Here is a 16,657-nt window from a genome sequence, read left to right on the forward strand (position 1 = left end):
ATTCTAAAACTACAGTAATCCAGATGGTATATTACTAACATTAGGGTAGAAACGTAGGTGAATAAAATAGAATGAAAAACCCAGAAACAGATACACAGAGATATGGTCATTTGACAGTCAACAAAGGTAGTTCAATGGAGAAAGTCTTTTCAACAATGGTGCTAGAAAAATTAAATGTAATTGAATGCCCCCCAAAATGAACCTTGATCTTTTCTTCAAACTATTTATAAAATTAACTTGAAATGAATCATGGACATGCAAAACCTAAAACTATAAAATTTCTAGAAGAAGTTTCTTAGAACACAGAAAACATAAACCATAGAAGAAAAAAACCAGTAAATTAGACTCTCTCAAAATTAAACACTTTGGCTTTTCTAAAGATCCATTTATGAAAATGAAATGATAAGCTTCAGACTGGGAAAAATATTTTAAAAATATTCTTTAATATGGGACTTATATATCCAGAATATTTAAAGAATTCTTACAACTCACTAACAGGAAAATAAAAGAGTCAGTTTTTTAAATGGGCCAAAAATTTGAAAAGATACTTCATCGAAGAAAAGATATGATGAGAAATAAACACATAAATAATTAAAATATACTAATTAAAAAGAGTGCAATACCACTACCTACAGCCCAGAATGTCCAAGCATTATTAACATGCGTGAAAACACAAGGGCTGGTGAGGAGATAGAGCAGCTCAGCTCTCTAACTTATCAGTGTCGATGCAAAGTAGTGCAGTCACTTTCAAACACTGGCTTGTAGTTTCTTAAGTTAAACACAAGCTTCCAGCCAAGATGGAGGCATAGGTGGATGCACTGTGCCTCCTTGCACAACCAAGATAGGGACAACAACAATTTAGAAACAGAATAACATCCAGAACTGACAGAAAATTGACCTGAATTGAAGTTGGACAACCAAGAAGTTGAAATAGACACGTGCATCCAGACCGGTAGGGGGGCAGAGTCAAGCAGCCAGGTGCTGGTTGTGGTTCGGAGAGCAGAGAGCATTGGGACCAGGCGTGTAAGGCATCCAGGGCACATGAGACTGCAGCAGGTAGACCCTGAGTGTGAAAGCGGCAGCTAGCAGATGCTGGCTTAGGGGTGGCAACTGGTAGACCCAGTGAGGCGGCGATTATAAAGCAAGGCAGTGTGAGCAACCCAGGATCCCAGCATCAGGAAATAGAGCCTTGGGACACTGATTGAGGGCACCTGTGGGAGTTGAGGCACACGGAGAGACACCCAGCCTCACAGGAGAGGTCCTCTGAGGGTCCCAAAGTGTGCACAAGCCCGCCCACACAGGAACTGGCACCAGAGGGGCCCAGTTTGCTCGGGGGAAGTGGCAGAAGGGACTGAGGTCCCACAGAGAACAGAGCAAGCACCATTGTTCCCTCTCGACCCTGCCCCCACATACAACGTCACAACCCAGTGACTGGGGTGCCCAGCCCTGGTGAACACTTAAGGCTCCTCCCCTCACTGTAACAGGTACGAGCAGACCAAAAAAAAAAAAAAAATAGAGAGAGAGAGAGAGAGAGATGGCTCAAACAGAAGAACAAATCAAAGCCCTAGAACCCATCCTTTTAAGTGACCGAGAGATAGTCAACCTATCAGATGCACAGTTCAAAACACTGGTGATCAGGAAGCTCACAGAACTGGTTGATTTTGGTCACAAATTAGATGAAAAAATGAAGGCTACAATAAGTGAAATGAAGAAATATACACAGGGAACCAATAGTGATGGAAAGAAAGCTGGATCTCACATCAATGGAGTGGACCAGAAGGAAGAAAGAAACAACCAAAGAGAGGCTTAGGAACCTCCAGGACATCTTTAAACATTCCAACATCCAAATTATAGGGATATCAGGAGGAGGAGAAGAAGAGCAACAAGTGGAAAAGTTATTTGAACAAATAATAAAGGAGAACTTCCCCATTCTGGCAAAGGAAATAGATTTCCAGGAAGTCCAGGAAGCTCAGAGAGTTCCAAAGAAGTTGGACCCAAGAAGAAACACACCAAGGCACATCATAATTACATTACCCAAGGTGAAAATGAAGGAGAGAATCCTAGAAGCAGCAAGAGACAAGGAGACAGTCACCTACAAAGGAGTTCCCATCAGACTGTCAGCTGATTTCTCCAAAGAGACCTTACAGGCAAGAAGGGGCTGGAAAGAAGTATTCCAAGTAATGAAAGGCAAGGACCTACATCCCAGATTGCTCTATCCAGCAAAGCTCTCATTTAGAATGGAAGGGCAGATAAAGTGCTTCTCAGATAAGGTCAAGTTAAAGGAGTTCATCATCATCAAGCCCTTATTATATGAAATGTTAAAGGGACTTATCTAAGAAAAAGAGGATAAAAAACATGTATAGTAAAATGACAGCAAACTCACAATTATTAACAACCACACCTATAAAAAAAACAAACAAAAGAAACTAAGCAAACAACTAGAACAGGAACAGAACCACAGAAATGGAGATCACATGGAGGGTTAGCAACAGGGGAGTGGGAGGAGGAGAGAGGGGGAAAAGGTATGGAGAATAAGTAGCATAGATGGTAGGTAGAAAATAAGGGGAGGGCAAGAATTGTATGGGAAATGTAGAAGCTTAAGAACTTATGACACATGGACATGAACTAAAGGGGGGGGAATGTGGGTGAGAGAGGGTGTGCAGGGTGGAGGGGAGTGAAGGGGGGAAATGGGACAACTGTAATAGAATAATCAATAAAATATATTTTTAAAAGCCCATTAAAAGTAAAGTTAAAAGTATATGAAAAAAAAAAAAGAAGTTAAACACATATTGCCATGCATCCCAGCAATACCACCTGAGTATTTTCCTCAAGGGAAATGCAAACATATATCAACACAAAAAACTTGTTTAGAGCAGCCTTACACATAAGGCTGCCACAAACTGGGAACACCTCAAACATTTTTTAAAAGCTGAGTAGAGAAGTGTCTGCTCAGGTCCTTTGCCCATTTTTTAATTGGATTGTTTGTCTTTCTTGTATGAAGTCATGTGAGTTCTTTATATATTTTGGAGATCAAACCCTTGTCTGCCATGTCATTGGCAAACATGTTTTCCCATATGGTTGGTTCCCTTTTTATTTTACTGCTGTTTTCTTTAGCCATGCAGAAACTGTGGTGCATTTACACAGTGGAATACTATATAGCAGAAAGAAAGAAGGAACAGCATACATGGAACTGGAGAGCATTATGCTAAGTGAAGTAAGCCAGGCAATGAAAGACAAATACCACATGATCTCACGTATAAGTGGAACCTAATCAACAAAACACATATGAGCAAAAAAGAACCAGAGACATGGAAATAAAGAACAAACTGACAGTGACAGTGTGGGGAGGGGAGAGGGGAACAATGGGAGAAAGAAGAGAAAGTGTCAAGTCAAGGAGCATATACAAAGGACCCATGAACAAGGACAATGGGGTGGGGATTGTCTTTGGGAGCAGTGGTTGGGTGGGGCAGGGGAGAGCAACGGGGGGGAAATTGGGACAACTGTAACTGGGCATCAATAAAAAAATACAAAATAAGAAATAAATAAAAGGTGAGTGGATAAGTTAATTGTGGTACATCGGTATAATAGAATAGAATTCAGCAATGAAAAAGAATGAACTGATGAATGCAACAACAGGAATGAATCTCAGAAATACTAATAACTAAAAGATTTCATACTGTATGGTTTTATTTATACAATAATCTCGAAAAAGCAAAACTATAGACAGAAATCAGATCAGTGATTGGCAGGGATAGGCGTGGTGAGAGGATTGACTAGAAAGGAGTGCAAGAGGAAATTTGGAGATGATAGAAATAGTCTGTGTCTTGATTTTGATGGTGGGTTACAGGACTATATACATTTAAGAGAACTCATTGGAACTATATAAATCAAAAGCATAAATTTTACTGTATATGACATATATTGTAATAAATCCAATTTTAAAAATGGGGCATAAATTCATACTTCCATTAGTTTATCTCACACTTGATCTAACATATCCATGTGAATGATCATTCTACAACTTAGTGGTTTAAGCATTTTCTATACAACTTTTATTTTGATGTGGAGGGTTCAGCTTAGTGGATTCTGGGTATTAAAAACTGGTTGATGTATGGTCGCAGACAGAGTGAAATTTCCTTGCATACAGTGGTAAAATACACTGGTGTTATTATGAGCATTTTAACCGAAGGAACTGGACAACTAAAAACCCACAGAGAAACAGAAAGGGTCAGATGTTGTGGCTCTGCCTTACTGGTCTGAAACTTCTGTCCCGGCTCTGATGGCAGGGAGCTTGGGGCACCTCAGCTCCACGAGCAGTTAGAAGGCCCTTCCCATTGGGGAATGTGACAATTGCACTTTGTAGCTCCCGACTTACACACTGCCCATCTGCTTCAGTAACCATGTTCCCATCAGTTCATTGATTGCTTTTGACATTATCTCCATTTCCTTCTCTTTTCTCTCACACTGACACATTTAAAAAGGCAACATTTCCATAAGTGTACAAGTATAAAAAAATGTTATGAGCCATTCTACAGGAACAGTTGGAAACTTGAAAGAAATAGATATTTTCTAGAAAAATAGGAATGACTAAAACTGATCTATTTTATAAAATATCATAGAATTATACACTTAAAAAATTTCACTGAAAGGAACTGAATTTTGTGACATGTAAATAACATCTCGATAGAGGTTGTTTTTAAAAAGTTTATAAAAGAAATTGATTTATAGAATAGGACAAAACTTGAAGAGACTATTTATCACAGAAGACATTATAAAAATGATTGAAGATCTATCATTTTTAAAGAACCATCACTAAAATTTTCCACAGCTGAGTTCTGTCTCACCTTTAAGGAACAGATAATTCCTTTATAATTCAAAATATTATAGACCATAATAAAAATTTGGACAGTGCCCCAGTTCATTTTCATTCCGATACAACCTTAATACCAAAACCTGATAAAAATGATACAAAAATAGAAAACTAGTCTGATCTCATTTGGGAATTTAAATGTAAAATTTTAACTCAAGTATTAGCAAAGAGAATCTGGCAGCATATAAAAATAACAATGCTCTACGGCCAAGCAGGATTTACTTTAGAAATGCAAGTGTAGTTCAGGATTAGAAAGTCTTTCAACATAATTCATGACATCAACATATTAAGGGAAAAAATAATATGATCATATCATAAGATACTAAAATGGTTTTGTGTTTTTACCTGAAATAGTTGCACTCCTCAGATATTGGTGGTTTTGGCCCATGAACTCATCCCCTGGTGTCAGCCTCTCTGTCTTTGGGTTATGCTAACCAGGGAGGGTCTGAAGGTTTCATTTCGGTCTGTCAGACCTTAAGGCGTCAGGAGATGTGTGTGTGTGTGTGTGTGTGTGTGTGTGTGTGTGTGGTAGTGGGAGGGGTGACTCAGTGTCCTCATTTTTCAGGGACAGCTACTGATCTGCTTGACTAACTTCTTTGAAAGATACTCAGGACAGCATTAGCTATATTGATAAAGGGATATTAAGCTTTTGTAAAAAAAAAGATTTTTATTTATTTTTAGAGAGAAGGGAAGGGAAGGAGAAAGAGAGGGAAAGAAACATCAATGTGAGAGAGACACATCAGTTGGTTGCCTGTCCTATGTGCTCCCAACGGGGGACCTGGCCTTCAACCCAGGCCTGTGCCCTGACAGGGAATCAAACCAGGGACCTTTCAGTCTGCAGGACAATGCCCAATCCAGGGACCCACACTAGTCAGGTGGGATATTGAGCTTTAATATGAAGGTTGAAATTCTTCCCTGATATTTTGATTGTCTTATGGTTGATTTTTTCCTTCCATAAGAAGTCACCTCTTGACTTGCTATGGAAATTAATGATAAAGAGTGTTCAAGGGGCAAAGTTCTGTTTTACACACAATTTTTAAAGCAGCGTACCTGTTACAGGTTTTTTAAAGATGGGTTTTGGGGTCAAATATGAATAAATAAAATACACTTCTCACTTGATGGAGCTGAACTTTGCTGATGTGGACAGTGAGTCTCAAAAAGGGGGTGTCCTGTGCCCCACACATGATTAACCTCGGCTACCTTAATCTCCTTCCCTCTCCTTCCCAGCAGAGTCTCAGAGGACTTGTACTTTCAGGACAACTTTGGAAAACACTAAATTACAGGTGAAAACTTGTGCAAAATAAAAAGTAAACACAAAAGCTGTCTTGATCTAGAGTCATTGAAACTTTGTGTTTGCTTTTTGCAGGCATTAAAAGCTAAATCAAGACCCCTTTTCCTCACTGTGAGGTGGGAAGTCCTGATTTCTAAGGACCATTGTGTTCCTCTCACTATGGGAGGTAAGTTTGAAGTGAGAGATGGGCCTAGGCAGGTCAGAAAAACGCGGGTGGCAGCCACTGAGATGGATTTGTTCACCAGTCCTGGGTTGCAGCAGTGAGGACCAGTGAGATCAAGTCCTCACGACCCTAAATCCCCAGTCGTGTCAGCCTCCACTCCATAAATCGGAGGGCAGCCTGCCAGGTGAGAGCCTAAAGGTTAAGCACTCACCATTGACCTCACAGGAACGAGTTGTCACATCATTAAATACTGCGTGTCCTCTGGCTCTGCCTGATCACACCAAAAAGTGCCCTGGGAGCCTTGTTTCAGGCTTCAACGTTCACCCTTCATTTGTGTGACACAAAATCAATGTCCTTCCCCTGCCTCTGTTTGCCTGGATTGTGTTTAAGTACTAAATGGCTTTTCAAGACACTAATCAACTTCAACATCTTATGGTTTACATGGGCAGGTGTGTGAACAAGAAAACTACAAATATCTCTTTGTTTTTTTTCCTCCAGGTTGTCAGAACAGTAAACAGGAAACAGCTTATTTCCAGTATGCTTCCATATTGATATACAGATATACAATTTATAATTCTGATAGCAGAAATGTTTTCCCCTTGACCTGAAATAATTTCTTGGCAAGGGTGCTTTCAGAGAACATGGAAAGAATAGATTATTCAATAAATAGGAGGATAGGCAACCCATGTAAGGGAAAATATTAAATCCCAAGCCACACATATATAAAAATAAATTTCCAGATGGATTAACTTTTTAAAAAAATCCTCACCTCAGGACACTTTTTCATCGCTTTTAGGGAGAGAGGAAGGGGAGGGAGAAACATCGATGATCAGTTATCTCCCGTATGCACCTGGACCGGGGAGCATACCTGCAGCCTGGGTGTGTGTCCTGACCAAGTATTGAACCCACTGTCTTTCAGTTATGGGATGACGATGCTCCAAACAGCTGAGTCACACAGGCCTGGGCCAGATGAATTAACTTGTAAAACACAAACAGTAGAGGCATTTCAGAAATAACAGGAAAAAATTGTAACAAAGTCATAAAGGAGAGAACTAATATGGCTGGCTATGTGAAATTTGTGAACGGCAAAATAGTTTTTCAAATAAAGTTAAGTTTATCTAACCTTTGCTCAATACTTACTATGTGACTAAGTCTTCACATATATTGACTTCTTCATTCCCATTAGCACTGTAAGACAGCTGATTGTATTCATCAGGGTTCTCCAGAGAAACAAAACAAATGGAGTGTATGTTTCTGTGTCTGTGTCTGTCTGTGTGGGTAAAAAAGAGGTTTGTTATAAGGAATTGGCTCAAGTGATTGTGGAGGCTGAAAAGTCCCAATATCTGCAGCCAGCAAGCTGGAAACATAGGAGAGCCAATGCGTACTTCCAGTCCTGGTCCAACCACCTAAAAACCAGCATAGCCAATGGTAGAAGTTCTAGTCCAAAAGCCAGCAGGTTTGAGGTCCAAGAAGAGGTGATGTTTCAGTCCAAGTCTAAAGGCTAGAAAAGACCAACATCCCAGCTCAGCAACAAGGCAGGGGAGGAGTTTCTTCCTACTTAACTTTTTTTTCTAGTCATGTCTTTTTCAATTGATTAGCTGAGACCCACATTAGGGAGAGCAATCTGCTTTACTCAGTCTACCCATCCAAATGTTAACCTCATTCAGAAACACTGTCAGAAACACACCCAAAACAGTATTTGACCAAAAGTCTGGGCTCTGTGGCCCAGTCAAATTGACACGTAAAATTAACTATATTGCTAATAATGTTCACTTTAGCATGTGAGGAAACTAAGGCTTAAATTGTTTCACCAGAATCACACAGCTGGCATGATAGAGTTAAAACTTGAAACCAGCTCTATCTGAAACCAAAAGGCAATTGACAAATTGGAGGAAATGTTTGCCAAATAGATGGCAAAGAAAAGATACTAATAACATCAATAAAGCCTTTTACAAATCACTTAAAATGATAAGTACTCCTATATGACAACTAGCATACAAAAAAAGTAAACACACAGACAAAACAGACACTAGCAGAGGAAATGGCTATTCATAAATAAATATGTCGGGCCCTGGCCCAGTAGCTCAGTTAGTTAGAGCATAGTACTGATAGGCCAAGGGTGTGGGTTTGATCCCTGGTCAGGGCAAGCAAAAACCAACAATGGGGACTTTGAAGATGGTGGTAGAGTAGGTGGATCTTACTCTCACTGCCTCCCAGAACCAAACTGGAAAAACAACTAAATTGGGGAATGATTACCCTGAATTACCAACTAAAGACTATCTGAAGAGGTGGCTAATAACAAAGAAAAGATAGAAGATGCCACCTCAGGATAGGTATGAAGGGCAGAGATGCAAAAGGGGCTAGTCCTGTTTTCACAGGTGGTAGCCAAGGTTAAGCAGGGATATTTCAGCTGCGGGAGGTTCCCCTGAGAGGCATGAAGCCTAACCCAGGCTGGGCTTCCCAGCCCAAAGCACCAGAGCCAGGAACAGGTGCCCAAATAGCATCCAGCTTAGAAAAGCAGCAGGGGTTTGGTCCAACAAGGAAAGGCAGAGCCTGCTGGAGACAGAGGCACATTTAAAGGGTCAATGCATAAAATTTCATTTGCAGCCACTCACCCTGGGCTTTAGCAGAGGGAGGGTGGTGCAGACTAGCGTTGTCTGAGGAGAGTCTGAGGTTGTGCACATGGAACATTCTCAAAGATAGACCACGTGTTAGGACATAAAACAAGCCTCAATAAATGTGTGGCTCAGTGGGATGGGCATCATCCCACAAATGATAGGTCACCAGTTGGATTCCCAGTCAGGGCACATGCCTGGGCTGCAGGCCAGGTCCCCCATTGTGGGGTGTGTAAGAAACAACTGATAGATGTTTCTCTGGCACACTGATGTTTCTCTCCCTCCTTCTCTCCCTCTCTTCCCCTTTCTCTAAAAATAAATAAATAAAATCTTTTAAAAAATAAAAGAAGATTGAAAAGAAAAGAAGCATCTTCTCTGACCATAGTGGTATAAAATTATAAATCAATCATTAGAAAAAAACTGAACTACATACAAAGTCAAGGAAGCTAAATAACATGTTACTAATCAACAAATGGGTTAACAATGAGATCAAGGAAGAAATAAAAAGTTACCTGGAAACAACTGAAAATGACAACAGAACAACCCAAAATCTATGGGACACAGCAAAAGCAATCTTAAAAGGGGAAATTCATAGCATTACAGGCCTACCTCAGGAAACAAGAAAAATCTCAATCAAATTTTACACTTAAAGAAACTAGAAAAAACAACAAAGCCCAAAGTGACTAGAAGGAAGGAAATAATAAAGATTAGAGCAGAAATAAATAAAATAGAGTTAAATAAACAAGGCAAAAGATAAATGAAACCAAGAGCTGGTTCTTTGAAAACAAAAACAAGATTGACAAAAATTTAACCAGACTCATCAAGAAAATAAGAGGGACCAAATAAATAAAATTAAAAATTAAAGAGGAGAAATAACAACTGACACCAAAGAAGTACAGGAGACTATAAGAAAATGTTACAAACAATTAGATGTCAACAGCTGGACAACCTAGAAGAAATGGATAAATTCCTAGAAAAATGCATCTTCCATAACTGAATCAGCAAGAATTAGAGAATGGGAATAGACAGATTACAACTTGTGAAATTGAAGCAGTAATTTAAAAAGTCCCAGTGAATGAAAGTCCTAGACTGGACAGCTTTACAGGTGAATTTTACCAAACATTCAAAGAACTAACACCTATTCTTCACAGACTATTTCAAAAAATTCAAGAGGAACAAAAACTCCCAAGCTCATTTTACAAGGCCAGCATTATGGATACACTAAAAAACTAGAAAACCAACTCCTTATCAGGGCAATCAAGAGCCTCTATAATCTCAAGACAGTAAACACAGCTAAAATTGTTCTTTCTTATCCACCTCATGCCTATCGAGACCAGGAAAACTACACAGATGTGTGAAGTGGGCAGCATGAGAGGAGCTGCAATAAACTTGAGAGCATATGCCCCCAAGGAACTCGTCAACTGTTTGGCTCCGGTCCACTGCTACCATGAAGAAACTTACCATATTTTGCCATGTATAATGTGCACTTATTTGCCCAAATATTTGAGGAAAAAAATAAGGATGTACATTATATGTGGGTATAATGATTACATACCATGGGTAGAATAACCCCAACAATAACACACAAAAATGTGGATGTGCACTATACACAGCAAAATATGGTAGTTGGCATCAGAGCACCAAATACTACCTGTGCTCAGAAACTAGCCAAATTCTGAATTCCATGAAAATGCCACAGTTTTCACATATTGCTTCTTTTAAGACCTTTTTTTAGGACAGTTTGAGGTTCATAGCAAAATTGAGAAGGTACAGAGATTTCCAATATACCAATACTCGCTGCCTCCACACATATTTAGCCTTTGCCATTATGAATATTTCCAACCTAAGTGGGATATTTGTTGCAATTTGTGAACCTATATTGACACATCATAATCACCAAAGTTCATAGTTTACATTAGGTTCACTCTTAGTATTGTACATTCTATGGATTTGGACAACTGTATAATGACATGTATCCATCATTATAGTATCATGAAGTATCAGTCTTTTCAGATTGGCTTCTTTTATGTAGTAATATGTATTTAAGGTTCTTCCATGTCTTTCAGGGCTTGACATCTGATAATATTTCATTGCCAGGATGTACCACAGTTTATTTATCCATTTACCTACCGAAGGGCAGACATCTTGATTGTTTCCAAGTTTTGGAAGTTATGAATAAAATTGCTGTAAACATCTGTGTGCAGGTTTTTGTGTGGACATAAATTTTCAGTTCCTTTGGGTAAATACCCGAGGAGTGCAATTGCTGGAATGTATTTTAAGATTATACTTAGTTTTTAAAGAAACTGCCAAACTAGCTTCCAAAATGGCTGTACCATTTGGCATTCCCGCCAGCAATGAATGAGAATTACGGTTGTTCCACATCCTTGCCAGCCTTTGGTGTTCTCAGGATTCTGGGTTTTGGCCACTCAAACGGATGTGTATCTTCTATGGTGAGGTGTCTTTTAAGGTCTTTAGCCCATTTTTCAGTTGAGCTGTTTGGTTTTTTGATGAGTATTAAGAGTTCCTTGTATATTTTGAATAACAACCCTTTATTAAATGTTTCGCAAAAATTTTCTCCAAATATGTGGCTTACTTTTCACTCTCTTAAGAGTGTCTTTCCTAAAGCAAAAAAATTAATTTTAATAATGCCCAATTTATCAATTCCTTCTTTCATGGATCATGCCTTTGGTGATATATCTAAAAAGTTGTTGCCAAATCCCAAGTTATCTGTATTTCCTCTCGTTATCTTCTAGGAGTTTTATAATTTTGAATATTAAGTTTATGCTTGTGACTCATTTTGAGTTAATTTTTGTGAGTAGTGTGAAGCTTATATCTACATTTTTTTTTACATGTAGATGTCCAGTTGTTCCATAACCACTTGTAGCTTTTGCTACTTTGTCAAAGATCAATTGACTATATCTATGTCAGCAGGTTTCTGGGCTCTCTACTCCATTCTATTGATCTATTTCCTATTCTTCCACCAGTATGACACTGCCTTGATCACTGTAGTTTTAGAGGAAGACATGAAGTAGGGCGTATCAGCCCCCCGACTTTGTTCTTCTTCTACAATACTATGTTGGCTATTCTGGGACTTTTGCCTTTCCATATAAACTTCAGAATCAGTTTGTAGACATCCACAAAATAATTTTCTGTGATTTTGATTGGGATTGCATAGATGCTATAGATCAAGTTGGAAAAAACTGACCTCTTGACAATATCATGTTCCTAATATGAACATGGAATGTATCTCCATTTATTTAGTTCATCTTTGATTTCATTCACCAGAGTCTGGTAGTTTTCTCCATAAAGATATACATATTTTGTCATATTTATAACTGCTTCTTTGGAAGGGGTGCTATGTAAATTGTATTGTGTTTATAACTTCAAATTCTACTGTTCATTGCTGATATGTAGGAGATTGAATTTTCTTTTTTAAATTGTTTTAATTTTTTAATTTTTAAAAATTTTTAAAATTTTTTTAAAATTTTTATTATTTTAATCATTGTTCAAGTACAGTTTTCTCCTTTTTACTCCCAATCCAGTCCCCCCTCACACCCCTCCCCAGAATTTTCTATTTTAACCCTGTATCCTGCAACCCTGCTATAATTGCTCATTAGTGCTAGAAGTCTTTTTGGTTACTTCAGATTTTCTTCATAGACAATCATGTTATCTATGAACAAAGCCAGTTTCATTTCTTCCTTCTATATCAGTAAATATTTTTTTCCTTTTCTTGTCTTGTTGCATTAGCTAGGATATCCAGTATGATGTTTAAAAAGGTGGTAAAAGAGGACATGCATTCTTATTCCTTATCTTAGTAGGAAAGCATCTAGTGTCGCACCATTAAGTATGATAATAGGTGTGCATTTTTTGTAGATATGGTTCATCAAATTGAGAAGGTTCCCCTCCATTTCTAGTTTACTGAGAATTTTTATCATGAATAGATATTAGAATCTATTGATATACTTGTGGCATTTCTTCTTTAGCCAGTTGATATAATGAATTACATTAGTTGGTTTTCAAATGTTGACCCAGCTTTGTCTACTGGGGGCAAATCCCACTTAGTTATGATATACAATTCTCTTTATATATTATTGGATTTGATTTGCTTAAAATTTGTTGAGAATTTTTGCCTTTATATTCATGAGAAATATTCATCTTTTAAGCATTTTTTTTCTTATAATGTCTTGGTCCAGCTATTGCTGGTTTCTTAGAATAAGTTAGGAAGTATTCCTCTGCTTCTATCTGCTGAAAGGTATGTTAGAGAATTAGGAAAATTTATTTCCTAAATGTTTGCACCCATCTGGGCCTGATGTTTTCTGTTTTGGAAGGTTATTCACTATTGCTGCAATATTTAAAAATAGTTGTAGGCCATTCAGATTGTCATTTTCTCCTCATGTAGTTCTGGCACATTGTGTCTTTCAAGAAATTGATCTATTTCATCGAGGTTATCAAATCCATGGGCATAGAGTTATTCATAGTATTACTTTATTGTCCATGGGATCTCTAATGATGTCACCTCTTTCATTTTTGATATTAGTAATTTGTGGCCTCTATTTTCTTAAATAGCCTGGCTAGCAGCTTGTCAATTTTTGTCATCTTTTCAAAGAGCCAGCTTTTAGTTTTGTTGGTTTTTAAAATTGACATTTAGTTTTCTATTTCATTGATTTCTGCTCTAGTATTTATTATGTATTTTCTTCTGTTTATTTTTTATTTAATTTACTTTCCTTTTTCTAATTTCCTAAGGTGGATGCTTAGAAAATTTATTTTTTATCTTTTTTACATATAATATATGCATTCATTGCTATAAATTTCCTTCTATTCATTGCTTTCATTGCATCCAACAAATTTTGACAAATTGTGTTTTTACTGTCATTTAGTTCTAAATCTCTTTTAATTTTTCTTGAGATTTATTTTTTGACTTATGTGTTATTCAGAAGTATGTTATTTAATTTGCATGTATTTTAGGGATTTCTCAATTATCTTTTAAATTAACTTCTAGCTTAATTTCATTGTGGTCTGAGAGAAAACATTGTATAGTTTATATTTCTTTTGAAGTTGCCAAGATATGTTTTAAGACTCAGAGTGTGGTCTATGTTGGTGAATGGTCCATGTGAACTTGAGAAGAGCATGTATTCTGCTGTTCTTGAATGCAGTTTATATTTCTCACTTATACCCAGTTGACTGATGGTTTTGATGAGTTCAGCTATGTCATTAATGCTTTCTTTCCTACTGGATCTGTCCATTTCTGCTAGAGGGGTATTGAAATCTCCAACTATAATAGTGGACTCACGCATTTCTCCTTGCAGTTCTGTCGGTTTTTGCCTCACATATCTTAATGCTCTGTTGTCAGGTGTGTACACGTGAAGGACTGTTATATCTTCCTGGAGAACTGACTTTCCCCTTTATCATTACATAATGCCCTTCTTTATCCCTAATAACTTTCCTTGCTTTGAAGTCTGCTCTGTCTGAAATGAATAGAACTTTCTCAGCTTTCTTTTCATTTGTGTTAGCATGGTATATTTTTCATTATTCATTTACTTTTAATCTATAAGTGCCTTATATTTAAGTGGATTTCGATAGATGACATACAACTGGGTCTTGTTTTTTGATTCATTCTGATGATCTGTCTTTCAATTGGTGCATTTGGACCACTGACATTCAAACAATTATTGAAACAGTTAGAGTAAGAGCTAACATTTGTTACTGTTTTCTATTTGTTACCCTAGTTCTTTGTTTCTGTTTTTTGTCTTCTACTACTTTTCTGCCTTTTGTGCTTTTAATTGAGATTTTATACATGATTGCTTCTTTCTGCCTTCTCTTTTCCTCCCTGGCACTTCATTATCTCCTGACAAAATCCTGTCCAACTTCCAAGGCCATTGCCCAAGTCATGGGCCTTCTGAGGCTACATCAGGTAAGTAACATTTCTCACTGCCCTGAACTTCCCAAGCACATTGTTTTACTAGCCCCATGTTACTTTTCTTGCTGGGTTTTATTACAGTTGTTTACTATATACTAAATTTCCTACCAGGCTGAAGGATCTTTGAAAGTAGGACTGTGAGTTTTTTCACCATGATGTCAACATTGGAACCCAGCTCAGAGCCAAGTACAGAGAAAAATAAATATTTGTTCAATAAAACTGAAGTACTAAATAGTGTGGTACACATAAAAAGTCCCATAGTGCTTCCAAATGGAAAGATCAATGTGTTTGAAGTAGTCGGGGAAGGCTGGATGGGCCAGAGGGGAGAGGTCCTTGTGGAAGAAGAAACAGTTCCAACTAAGGCATGGAAACGTGAGGGGCATTAAAGCAGTCTGTCTTCCCTCTTATCTCTAGGAGAATGGATAGGCAGAGAGAGTGCTCTTTACTGACTGTGGTCATTCTCAAGTGCCCAGGAAGCTCTCTGTAGCATGTGTACTCTGGCTATATCTTTACTTCAGTCCAACTATGTATAAGGCAATAAACAATGAAGTATGGAATCAAATGTTCTTCTGAAAAGACCTCGTTTTCTTTAGATTGTGCCTTCAATATATATCAAGTGAAAATCTGTGCCAACCTTGGAATTCCATATAATTGATCAATCTTTTACTTAATAGACATTGATTAAGCAACAATCATGGGCCAGAACTTTGTTAAGTACGGCAGATACAGTATTGGATAAAATGTGATTATCAATTTTCAAAAGGCTCACAATCTAATGGAGAAAACTAGCTCTCAGTAAGTTGAAAATTGCCCATTTTAATGCACTCTTTCTGTTTTCAAAAATGGCTCCTTTCAATACACTCTTTCTGTGAGTAATCTTAGAGTCATTATATTTTGTAGAAATCGGACAACTGCATTTACCTGAAGGTGGACATGTCGCCCTCAAGTTCCGAGCTTGGTGTAGTTAAGTGTGGAAGTCACAGAGAGGTTCTTACCATATGGCTTTATAACAGTGCAATAGGAACCCAACTTATCTCTGCACAACACTTCAATGAGAGGAAATAGATTAATACAGGAAAAAGAAGGGAATTTTTAAAAGCATAGTTAAAATCTTCAGAAATTCAAGACACCAGAGCCATAAAACTAACAGGCTACTATCCAAAAAGAAGAATGCAGAGTTCCTAGAAATCAAAAATAAAAGAGCCAAAATTAAAAAATGAATTCAAACAGAAAAACTGAATATCAGAAGTGACATGGCTAAAATTCACTATATAAAGTTAAAATTGAGCAGAGAGATTTTTACAAAATACAATACAAAGTTTAAAGGAAAGTTAAGAGTCATAGATAATAGTTTGAGATCCGAAATCTATCTAATGAGAGTGCTAAAAAGAGGTAACAGAGAAGATGGAGGAAAACAAATAAAGAAATTCTAAGGAGTATATTTCCCTGAAGTGAACAAAGATTTAAGTGCTTAAGTAGAAAGGACATGATAAATATTTCATAGAAATAAAGTGGGGGTGGGAGAGCATGGGGAGACATATTGAAAAAATTGTGACATTTGGGAATAAAAGGAAAACCTTTTAAGCTTCTAGTATGTCTAAGTGTGTTTGGAGCAGAGAGTGCAAGATTACTTACTAAAGGAAGGTAATCAAAATGGCTTGAACTTCTTATATGTACCATGGAATGCTAGAAAGCAATAGAAAAAAATGCCTCATAAGTACTGAGGGAAAAGGACGTTGAAATTCAGCACTGTATCAATTAATAGATAATTCAAGTAGACTGAATAGCGCCCCTGCTCCCA

The sequence above is a fragment of the Phyllostomus discolor genome, chromosome 1, assembly GCF_004126475.2.
Source record: "Phyllostomus discolor isolate MPI-MPIP mPhyDis1 chromosome 1, mPhyDis1.pri.v3, whole genome shotgun sequence".
NCBI lineage: Eukaryota > Metazoa > Chordata > Mammalia > Chiroptera > Phyllostomidae > Phyllostomus > Phyllostomus discolor.